General features: G+C 39.9%; 1 non-coding gene across 1 annotated transcript; it reads right to left on the bottom strand.

The window, feature by feature from the left end:
* Positions 1-5,467: 5,467 nt before the first annotated feature.
* On the bottom strand, positions 5,468-5,574 carry LOC141624641 (small nucleolar RNA R71). Its single transcript, XR_012534446.1, has one exon. It is a non-coding gene; the product is annotated as a small nucleolar RNA R71 (small nucleolar RNA).
* Between the last annotated feature and the right edge of the window lie 6,095 nt (positions 5,575-11,669).

Here is an 11,669-nt window from a genome sequence, read left to right as displayed (position 1 = left end):
TGTAATCTAAACTAATCAACAAGATGAATGTAAATTAATGAAAACAAAGTAAAGCAATAAAAAGGGTTTGTAAAAAATTGATTAAAGGCACTAAGGTGTCATGGGTTCATAAGGGAATTATGGAAATAAATCATACAATCATGTTCTCAAATAGATGCAAGCAACTTATTGTTGTGATGGAATCGAGTTAGTGTATATCTTACAATTACTAGGAAGATTTAGGTCCCGGAGCCGAGTCGATCAAGACTTTACAACACCTACAAGTCGACTTAGTCTCTTCCTATTCAACTCTATGCATGGTCTAACAAGGCTCAAGTTGATTTATATCTTACAAGCCTCATTGAAAAGATAAGAGATGGGTAAAAAATGCAAGGTTTCATAGTCTAGCATTTCACCAAACATAACATGTGCATAGGTTGAAATCACAACAAGCAAGCAAGTAATTATGAAAGCATATTAGATTAGCATAGACCAATTCCCATGATTACTTCCTCTAATTCACCATTAACCCCAGCTAAAGGACTAATCTCTTATGATCATGTTTAACATGCTAATAAGGTTGTCAATCATACTAACAAAGCAAAACATGATGAACAAATGATGTGATTAACAATAATTAAGCAAAGGTAAAAAGGGATTATACCTATTTGAGATGATCCAAATAATAAAGAAAAGAATAATAGAAGTAAACTTGATGATTGATGGAAGGTTGTCAATCCTCCAATAAACCCCAAATAATCTTCTAATTACCCAACTAAAACTAAGAACAATTGAGAGATTAAGGAAAGATTAAGATGTAATTAATATTGAATTGTGTATTACAACTTTGATTAAGACTAAATTAAGAGATTGATTATGAGAAGATGATAATCTAGCTAGTACAACAGGGTATTTATACTAAAATTAAGTACAAGGATTATGGTTACTAAGGGCTTAAATGACGATTAAGACCCTAAGGGAAGCTTGATAATTTGCAACTCCCGAGGACATGCGCGGATTGAGTAGCAACTCCCCAGGGACACGCGCGGATTGGCCTGAAGCATGCCTTGTCTTGTGAGATGATCTGCTCGGGCTGGCTATCTGGACGCTCGGATCCTGGCTCTGGGACGCTCGGATCCTGGGACAGGGTTTTTCTCTTGTTCTTGGTTCCCTAACAATTCGTGGGGACTGTCTTAGGGACGCACGGATCTTTCATCATTGCCCAATTCACTTCATTTATTTGCTTAGGCTTCTAGTGTTGGTCTCCTCTTCGATGCTTGGTCATTAGATGCAATCCATTTAGCTCCATTTTACTCCATAAATGCAAGGCTAGCAAACCTCTCCTACCAAGGACACAAAACCTCAAAGAATATGCAAAATGGGGAACTAAAGATAAGAAATGACCCTAATATATGCTAGAAAGCATGGGAACGAGGTTAATTCGGGGACTAAATGTGCTCAAATATGAGTCTAATCACGGATCCAAGTATGTTTTTGTTCTAGTAGATGATTATTCAAGGTACGTTTGACCTCTCTTTCTAAATTCAAAAGATGAAACTTTCGATGAATTTGTTGTTCTAATGAATATTGCCCAAAATAAGTACAAATCAAAATTAGTTTCTATATGTACAGATCATGGCACTGAATTCGATAATCATGCTTTCATAGAATTCTGTAGGGAAAATGGTGTAGGACATAACTTTTCTGCACCACGAACCCCACAAAAAAATGGTGTTGTTGAATGTATGAATAGAACACTAGAGGATATGGCACGCATCATGCTATTGTGTAGTGGTCTACCTCGTAATTTTTTGGGTGAAGCTATTAGTACTGCATGCTATGTTCATAATCGAGCCTTGATTAGACTTATCATTGAGAAGACTCCTTATGAGCTTCTTAGAGGACGAAAACCAAACATATCTCATCTTCGTTGCTTCAGGAGCAAATGTTTCGTCCATAATAATGGCAAAAATCGTTTAAGAAAATTTGATCCCAGAAGTGATGAAGCTGTTTTCGTTGGATACTCTAATCGTAGCAAAGCCTATAAAGTTTTTAATAAAAGAACTTTATGCATCGAGGAAAGTGTTCATGTTATTTTTGATGAAAATAATATGTTTGATAGAGCTGAACATGATGAGGAAGAAGATATGAATGAACCTGATTTCTGTCTATCTAGAGATGATCCTCCAGAGTTGGATGAGGAAGACAAAGAAATTGAAGGCACGGATGATGAACGTGGAAATCCTTCAAATGGAAAGGGAAAGAGAGCTGAAGTTACAGTTGATGATACTATAACTTCCTCTCAAAACAAGAACTTGGAAACTGAAGTTATACCTGATGAAGCTGTAACTTCAAATCCAAACCAAGGTATAGAATCAAGAGTTATACCTGATTCTACTATAACCCCAAGGTTAAACTCTGGGGGAACAATCCTTGGATCCCAATAATTTGAAGAAGGTGAGCCCAGTTCAAATGATATAGATGTACCTTCAATCTCTAAAAAATGGAAATATAAAGACTCTCATCCCATGGAGAATATTCTTGGAATTTTAAGGAAAGGTGTTCAAACTCGTAGAGGATTGAACACCATTTTCTCTTTCTACTCATTTCTCTCCACCATTGAACCTACCAATATCAAAGAAGCCTTAGCTGAACAAAGATTGGATCATTGTCATGTAAGAAGAATTGCAACCATTCGAAAGGAATAAATTGTGGCACCTGGTTCCTAGACCTAAGGAAAAATCTGTTATTGGTACCAGATGGATGTTTAGAAACAAACTGGATGACACAGGAGTTATTGTTTAAAATAAGGCAAGATTGGTTGTACAGGGATACAATGAGCAAGAAGGAATAGATTATGACGAGACCTTCGCTCCCATGGCCAAACTTGAAGCTATTAGATTATTAATAGCTTTTGCAGCTCACTAGGGAATGAAACTATTTCAAATGTACGTTAAGATTGCATTTCTTAACAGTTATTTGAATGAAGTAGTTTTTGTAGAGTGATGTGACCATAATTTGAGCATATTAGTCCCCGAATTAGCCCCGTTCCCATGCTTTGTAGTGCATATTTGGGTCATTTATTATCTTTAGTCCTTTGTTTTGCATATTCTTTGAGGTTTTGATCCCTTGGTAGGAAAGGGGTGCAAACCTTGCATTTTCATGGCAAAATGGAGCTAAATTGATTGAATTCAATGACCAAGCATCAAAGAGAAGACAAGACTAGAAGGCCTTTGTACATACTATAGTAGATGGGCAATGATGAGAAAAGATCCTTGCATCCCCGGGGAAATCCTCAAGGATTTTATGAAGAGAAAGGAAGAAAAGAAGAAAGGAAGAAGCTGATCTACAATCCGAGCGAATTGCCCACAATCCGCCCGTCCAAGACAAGCAATCCGAGCGTCTTCCTTAGAAGGCCGCTCGTCCAAAACCACCCCACAAATCCGCTTGTCTAACAAGAAGACAATCTGCCCGTCCCGTGCTCTGGACGCTCGAAATGTGTGACAGCTAATCCGACTTCTACTTGTTTTATGAAGGATGCGCATACCTCGGGAAAGACTAGCAAAAAGGAGACTTGCATATTTTTCTGAGAGGAGCGATTCCTCAAGGACTTAATCGTCATTTAAGCCCTTAGTAAATCCTAATTTGTGTACCCAATCCCCACTATAAATACCCCATTAGTCTAACTAGATAATCATGTTCTTCTTAGCAATCTCTAGTGTAGTTTATATCAATATAATCTCTCTTTAATCTTGTAATCAACATTTAATCAAGTCTTAATACAAATCTCATTTCCTTAATCTCTCTTTTGTTCATCTTTCATTTTGGGTAATTGAAGATTATTTGGGTTATTATTGGGAGATTGACAACCTTCCAATCAATCATCAAGTACTTCTAATATTATTTGCTTTATTATTGGAATCATTAGTAGGTATAACTCTCTTAATCCCTTTTTAATTATTGTTAATTATCTTCATTTATTCATCATGTTTTACTTTGTTGGTATGATTGACAACCTTGCTAGCATGTTCAACATGATAATGAGTGAGTAGTTTCCTTAGGTAGATAGGGTTAATGGGTAATTAGGGGAAACCAACATGGGGGATGATTCATGCTTAAATCAATATGTTTTCATAGTTTATTTGCTTGCTTGTTGTGATCTAAACTTATGCACATGTTATGTTTGATGAAATACGAGCCTATGAATCCTTGCATTTTTTACCCATCACCTATCTTTTCAATGAGACTTGTAAGACATAAACCAACTCGAGTCTCATTAGACCATGCATATAGTTGAGTAGGGAAGATTAAGTCGACTTGTAGGTGTTGTACAATCTAATCGATTCGGCTCCGGGACCCAAACTTTCCTAGGATTGTAAGACATAAACCAACTCGATCCATCACAACAATAATTGCTTGCTTATAATTTGAGAATATGTTTGTATGATTAATTCCCATGAATCGCCTATGACCCCATGACACCCTAGTGCCATTTATTAATTGTTTACATCCCTTTTTAATCATCTTGCTTGTTTGCTTTCATTGTTATTTAGTTTAGTGATCTTCTATTCAAACCTCAAATTGTGACACCCCTAGACACCGCTAGTTGCAATTGAAAATCTCATCTCAATTCCCGTCCCTTGGGATCCGACCTTTACTTGCCTCTTTACTAATAGTACAGTTGTTTGTGGAGTTATAAATAGTGTTTTGGTCTAGGGGCTCCTAACGACAAGTACCGAAAACTAAACCTCTCAAGAGAGTCCGACCAAAAATGGCGCCGTTGCCGGGGACGGTGTTAACTTGATTTAGATTTTCTTAAATTGTTATTAGTTGTGTCTTTCTTTGCCTTGGGGAAGTAAAACTCCTCAAGGTTTGTTCTAATTATTTTCAAGTTGTTTGATATTTTGCATGTCTAGAAGATCACAAGGTAACTTGTTACCCTTTGATCACGAAATTGAAAGGACTTTGACAAACAATAGAAGACTTGCTAGAGGAACTTTGAGAGGTATTGGTGAGGTTGTAGATATTCAACTAAACACTATTGAGTTCATCAACCCTTTTGCAAGAGAAGGTGAGGAGAACCCAACACAAAATCCAACACAAAATCAACCCACAATGCCTAAATTTTCATCACATTCCGTACCAACCGAGGAGAACCTACCCAATGGTACTCCCACACCACAACACCTAACCGGAAATTTTAGTGCCAAATCCGCATTTATCCAATTAGTCGAAAGAAGCCAATTTGGGGGGATGCCTAGTGAAGACCCTCATTCTCACATGGAGACTTTTTGTGACTATTGTGATGCGATTTCTCAAACCGGTGTAACTCAAGACCAAATTCAATGGGTCTTATTTCCTTTTTCTCTAATTGGCACCGCAAAACAATGGTTGAAAGGCCTTGATAAGGCTACTCTCGGAATTGACTCTTGGAAGAAGTTGGCTCTAGCTTTCTACAAAAGTGTTCTACCCACCGGAAAAGACTAATATGCTAAGAGCTCAAATTACGGGCTTTAAGCAAAGAGATGAAGAATCCTTGTATGAAGCTTGGGAGCGATTCAAGGGAATTTGTCGCTCATGTCCTCATCATGGACTTAGCGAGTGGTTCTTGGTACAACAATTTTGGAATGGTCTTTATGAAGACTCAAGAAACATTCTCAACATGGGATCAAATGGTATGTTCACCGAAGTTGACGATAATAAAACTTGGAACAAGATTGAGGAAATGGCGGTCCATAATTCACAATATAGTAGACCTTGCAAGGCTACTAGAGGAGGAAAGCATGAAGTGGACTCTATTACTCAATTGGGTGCTCAACTTAGTGCTCACATTGATACCATCAATTTGAAGTTCGAAAAAGCTATGGCTAGACTTGAAGAAGCCTTAAAATCACCAAAGCATCATGTTAATGCCATGACCAAAGTGAATGTAGGGGAACAAATAAACAAGTGAATGCTTTTCAAGCATACAAAAGTGGTACCCCTTATTCAAATTATTACAATAAAAACACCAAATTCCACCCAAATCTCTCATACAAAAGCCAAAATGTTCAAAACCCTCAACCAACATACACCCCACCTCCCATGAGAAACCAAAATCAAAAACCCTTTTACAACCAAAACCAAGGTTACCAAAATCAAACTCCATACAATCAACAAAATGACCAAGGTTTTGATGTTCAAAAAGCGGTCTTCCAAATGCAAAAGAATCAACAAGAGTTTTACACCCAAATGCAAAAGGATAGCCAAGCAAAGGAAATCACCATCAACAACATCCCAGCCCACACCAAAATGTTGGAAACCCAATTGACTCAACTAGCATCTTCAAGTTCTCAAAGACAAAAGGGGCAATTACCACCTCAAAGTAATCCCCCGAGACATGAAACGGTTAGTGTCATTCACTTGAGGAGTGGTACGAGGTATGAAGCACCAAAGAAACAAGTTGAGGATGAAGTTGTGGAAGCTAGTGACAAAGAAGAAGTTGTGCAAAACTCCAAGGATGGAGAACCACCAAAAGAAGAAGTTTCAAAGAAAAGTGAAGACAAGGCCAAGGAGAAGGAACCCATTGTGATTAGACTTCCTTTTCCAAGTCGTCAAGCCAAACCCAAATTTGATGACCAACTTGGAAAATTTATGGAAATTGTGAAGAATTTGGAAGTCTCGATTCCTTTCACGGAATTAATCAATCACGTGCCGGCCTATGCAAAGTACATGAAAGACATCCTTACGAAAAAGAAGTCGATCCGGAAGCTTGAGACTATCACCTTCACTAAGGTGAGTAGTGCAATCCTTTAAGGGAGTTCACCTCCGAAGCTTAAAGATCCGGGAAGCTTCTCAATACCGTGTACCATTGGCGACACAACGATCAACAAAGCCTTATGTGATCTAGGGGCTAGTGTGAGTGTTATGCCGTATTCGGTAAGTAAAAGGTTAGGGATGGGAAAGCCTAAATATACCAATTTCACAATCCAAATGGCCGATAGATCGACGAAGACACCATTAGGGATATGGGAAGATGTTCCCGTAAGAGTTGGGAAATTTTTCATCCCGGTGGACTTTGTTATTGTTGACATGGAAGAAGACACCAATATTCCAATCATTCTAGGAAGACCTTTCTTGCACACCGCGGGTGCGGTAATAGATGTGAAGCATGGAGAGCTCACTCTATAGGTGGGAGATGAGAGCATAACTTTCAATCTTGACAAGACCATGAGAGCTCCCCGTTTGCATGAACCATGTTTTATGGTTGATCATTATAGCCGGAAGGATGAAAGGAAGAAGTCGGAATTCCAATGGAAGAAGAAAGTTGATGATGCTCCATCAAAAGAGCAAGTGAATTGTAACAAAGAGAGCTTGAAAAGCTCACCCATGACAAGTGAATAGGATGGCCTCATTGGCCAAGACAAGAAAGGAGGAGAGTTGTCTCTATCAACTCAAGAGATTTTTAATGATCAAGTAGACGAAGTTTGTGGTCTATGGGATGATGAGTTTGAAGGGATTCTCAATCCCTACATTGGTAATGCTATTAATCAAGACCAACATGAAGGACAATAAGTGCAAAGATCTATTGAGGATCATTATCATGATAATGAACAAGCTTTTGACTACTTCTTCAAGGTGTTGAGTAACATCAACAATACCTTGGACATGCCCCCATGACATCTCTCTAAGAATGAGAGTTTGGTGGAGTCCTCTCCAAACCACCATTTGTAAATATTTCTAACTCTCTAACTTGCATTTTAATTCTTACATTGCATTTTTGTCGTTTTTGGATTTTTGTGCCTTGATCAAGATATCCATCATTTTTGAGAGAAGTGAGGGAGGGACTAATGATTTTATTGATGTGTAGTGCTTTAACTTAGTGTAGGGATGACAATTGCCTAGGCTATTCATGCCTTTGTAGTGCCCCTACAATGAAGAACACGGGATTTGAAGAATGAAAATGACACGGGATATGCAAGTGCACGGATGGTCCTGAATCCGGGTAGACCAGGTGGAATCTGAGCGTCTTCTAGGTAATCCGCTCGTCTTATAGGAATCCGAGCGTCTGTGTGAGAATCCGTCCGTCCAAATGAGCTGTGTTAGGCCTGGAAATCCGCAGACCACCCTAATCAGCATTTCATCTAAACCTGACTGCCAGGCTCTCAGGGTGCTAGGCTCTCAGGGCACATGAAGATAGGCGCCAGGCCATGGAGAGGACAACGGTCCAAATATCAGGACAATATTTGACCATATCCGCGTATATTAATGGAAATAAATACGCAGCATTAAGTATGAAGATTATGCAGTAAATACGGTAATTAAGAGGGAAATATTCAGCAATTATTACCAGCAATTATGGAGAATATTGAGCCTTCAATGCTTGATCTTACAGTCGTTCAAGATAGGAATGCTATATAAGAGACACTTTGAAGATATTGGACACACATCATTCCTACGCAAGAAGATATATACACATTACTTAGAGAAATACAAGCATTGATGTTATCATATCATTATACTCCAAAATCATATAGTGAAATCCTCTCCTGGCTTGGTGCCCGTGGTTTTTTCCCATTCAAGGGTTTTCCACGTACAAAATTGTTTGTCTTGTTATTTTTGTTATTTTATTTATAGCTTAATATCGTATCCTAACGACCTGATCAGTAATCTAATTAGAGCTAGTTAACCCTGCACAATATCACCCTGACCTGATTTCGCCCTGCGCAAAATCCACACAAAACAATTGGCGCCTACCGTGGGGCATCTAGCTCTTTAATCCTTTTTTCTTATCCTACAAAAATTTAAAAACCTACATAAATGGCCCAACCCACCGTTGAAGAACAGCTGAATGCAGCTCTCCAAAAAATCGCTGAGTTGGAAAGCCTGAAAGAAAAAGTGGCCCAAACTGAAGCAGAAATCCTGCAACTGAAAGAATCTGAGTCAGCCCTGAAGCAAAAATTGAAAAAAACCCAAGGGGCAAGCTCTAGATTCCAACCAGGAACCTCATTCTCATCAATCATCAAAAACATTGATTTTTCCAATTTTGGGAGCCCAAATATCCCCAAAGCCATTAACGTAGATGGTGATGATGAGCCAAAAAACGATGATAAAGAGAAACCTGATGAATCTGCAGCGGCCATCATGATGGCAGTAGTTCAAGAGATCAAGAAACTCAATGAAAAATTCGACAAGATACCAGGAGTACCGCCAAAGCATGGAAGAAGTCGCCCGACAAAATCTTTGATTCACCCTTCATAGACGAAATAACCAAAGTAGACCTACCAAAGAAATTTACAATTCCATCCATGAGGATCTATGATGGAACCACAGATCCACAAAATCACGTGGCTCTTTACAAGCAGAAAATGTTGGCTGCATCCATTCCCAGCGAATTCAGACAAGTTTGCATGTGCAAGGGATTTGGAACGACCTTGACCGGTCCCGCCCCGCAATGGTACATCAACCCGCCTACTGGCGGATCCATTCCTTTGCCAACCTGATCAACGATTTCAACTAGCGGTTTGCAAGTAGCAGGGAGTTGGAAAAACGATCCAGTGACCTTTACCGAGTTACACAGAAGCCTGATGAAAACCTCAGGACATTCCTTGCAAGATTCAATAAAGAGAAAGTATCTATACCCAGGTGTGACGTTGGAACAGCAGTGGAGGCATTCAGATAGGGGTTACTACCAAATAGTGACTTATACAGTGAACTCACTAAGTATCCCTGCCACACCTTCGAAGATGTTCAGGCCAAGACCCTTGCCTTCATCAGGCTGGAAGAAGATAAAAGCTACAAACTTGGATCACCCAGGGGACCAAGGGATCATGAAAGAAGCAATAGGAAAAGCAACAGAGGGAACAATTACAGACCTACTCCATATTCCAGGCCAGATCAGTCAGAAGTCAACCTGACTCATGAATATCAAGATAAGGTTAAGGTTTATCCACCTATCTCCGAACATAACTTTAGTGTTGATACTGCAGGATTAATCCAGAGGCTTGACAATATGGGAACAACTGTTAGATGGCCCAGGAAGGTAGGAAATCCAAATCCCAGAAGAGACAATTCAAAATGGTGCGAATTTCACATGGATATTGGACACACCACAGATGATTGTTTCACCCTGAGGAAGGAAGTGGCCTACCTTCTGAAATCAGGATACTTAAAAGACCTGATCAAGTCAAAAGGCAGGAATACAAACCACGATAAAGAAAATCAGGAGCACAAGCAGGATCGAAATCTCCCTCCACCACCACCACTCTATGAAGTAAAATTTATATCGGCGGTTCGTAGATTTGCGGCCCGACAAGTTCAAAGACAGAAAAAAAAGATAGCCAGGACACGTAGGACTGTGTGTCACCCTACAAGTGATCTTGTTCCAACAATCACTTTCAATGATTGTGACCTGGTTGGCATCCCGATGTTCATCACGATGGCCTGGTCATTTCTATGCGATTGGAACAGCCACGATAAGAAGGATCCTGGTCGATGGAGGCAGCTCGAAAACCCGATCATGCTTGACGTCAAGGCCATGAAGATAAACGAGGATCAAATCACCAAAAAATCCAGCGTCCTAGTAGGATTCGGTGGTGAAACCAGAGCACTCTAGGAGAGATCCACCTCCCAACCTACGTGGAAGAAGTCTCATCCTATGAAAAGTTTGGGGTCCTTGACGCTTGTCATCCTATAACGCCATCCTGGGCGGACCACTGGATTCACAATGTCAAGGCCGTACCATCAACCTATCACCAGTGCATCAAGATACCAACAGACCGGGGCATAGCCACAATCAAAGGGGATCACAAGACAGCCCAGAGTGCTACACATCACCTTGAAACCTTTCAAGGCGGTAAGTTCCCTGGCATAGCAATTACAAGACTGTCGGGAGCACTTACGTAGCACCTCCCGAATGGAAACGGATCGTGAGAAAAAGCGCAAATTTGCAACTGAAAGAAACACCATAATAAATGAAGAAGTAGAAAAACTTTTGGATATGGGATGATCGGGGAAGTAATGTACCCCGAGTGGTGGCTAATGTAGTTGTTGTGCAGAAAAAGAATGGAAAGTGGAGAGTCTGTATAGACTACACTGACCTGAACAAATCCTGTCCTAAATATCCATTCCCCCTGCCTCATATTGATGCCATGGTAGACGCAACAGCAGGCCACGAGATGCTGACATTCATGGATGCTTCCAGTGGATTCAATCAAATAAAGATGCACCTTGCTGACCAGGAGAGTACTGCATTCATTACGACAGAGGCATATCTTTGTTACACTTCTTTATATGCCTTTCGGCTGAAGAATGCGGGGGCAACGTACTCAATACCGGTCAACATGATGTTTAAAGACCAGATAGGTGACATCATGGAAGTATATATAGATGAAATGGTGGTGAAGTCCAAGAATGCAGAAGATCATGTGAAGTACCTAGAAATAGCATTTGAGATATTAGAAAAGTATAACATGAAGCTGAACCCTGCAAAGTGCCACTTTGGGGTCTCTGCGGGCAAATTTCTTGGATATATGGTCACAAAGAGAGGCATAGAAGCAAGTCCTGAACAGATAAAGGCTATCCTGGAACTACAGTCACCCAAGTCTGTTAAAGACATCCAGAGATTGACAGGCTGGGTAGCTGCCCTGAACCGCTTTATATCAAGATCTTCTGAAAGATGCAAAGCATTCTATAACCTCCTCAGGAAAAAT

This window comes from Silene latifolia, chromosome X, assembly GCF_048544455.1.
Source record: "Silene latifolia isolate original U9 population chromosome X, ASM4854445v1, whole genome shotgun sequence".
In the NCBI taxonomy this organism is placed as follows: domain Eukaryota; kingdom Viridiplantae; phylum Streptophyta; class Magnoliopsida; order Caryophyllales; family Caryophyllaceae; genus Silene; species Silene latifolia.
This window is presented reverse-complemented; position numbering and strand designations above follow the sequence as displayed.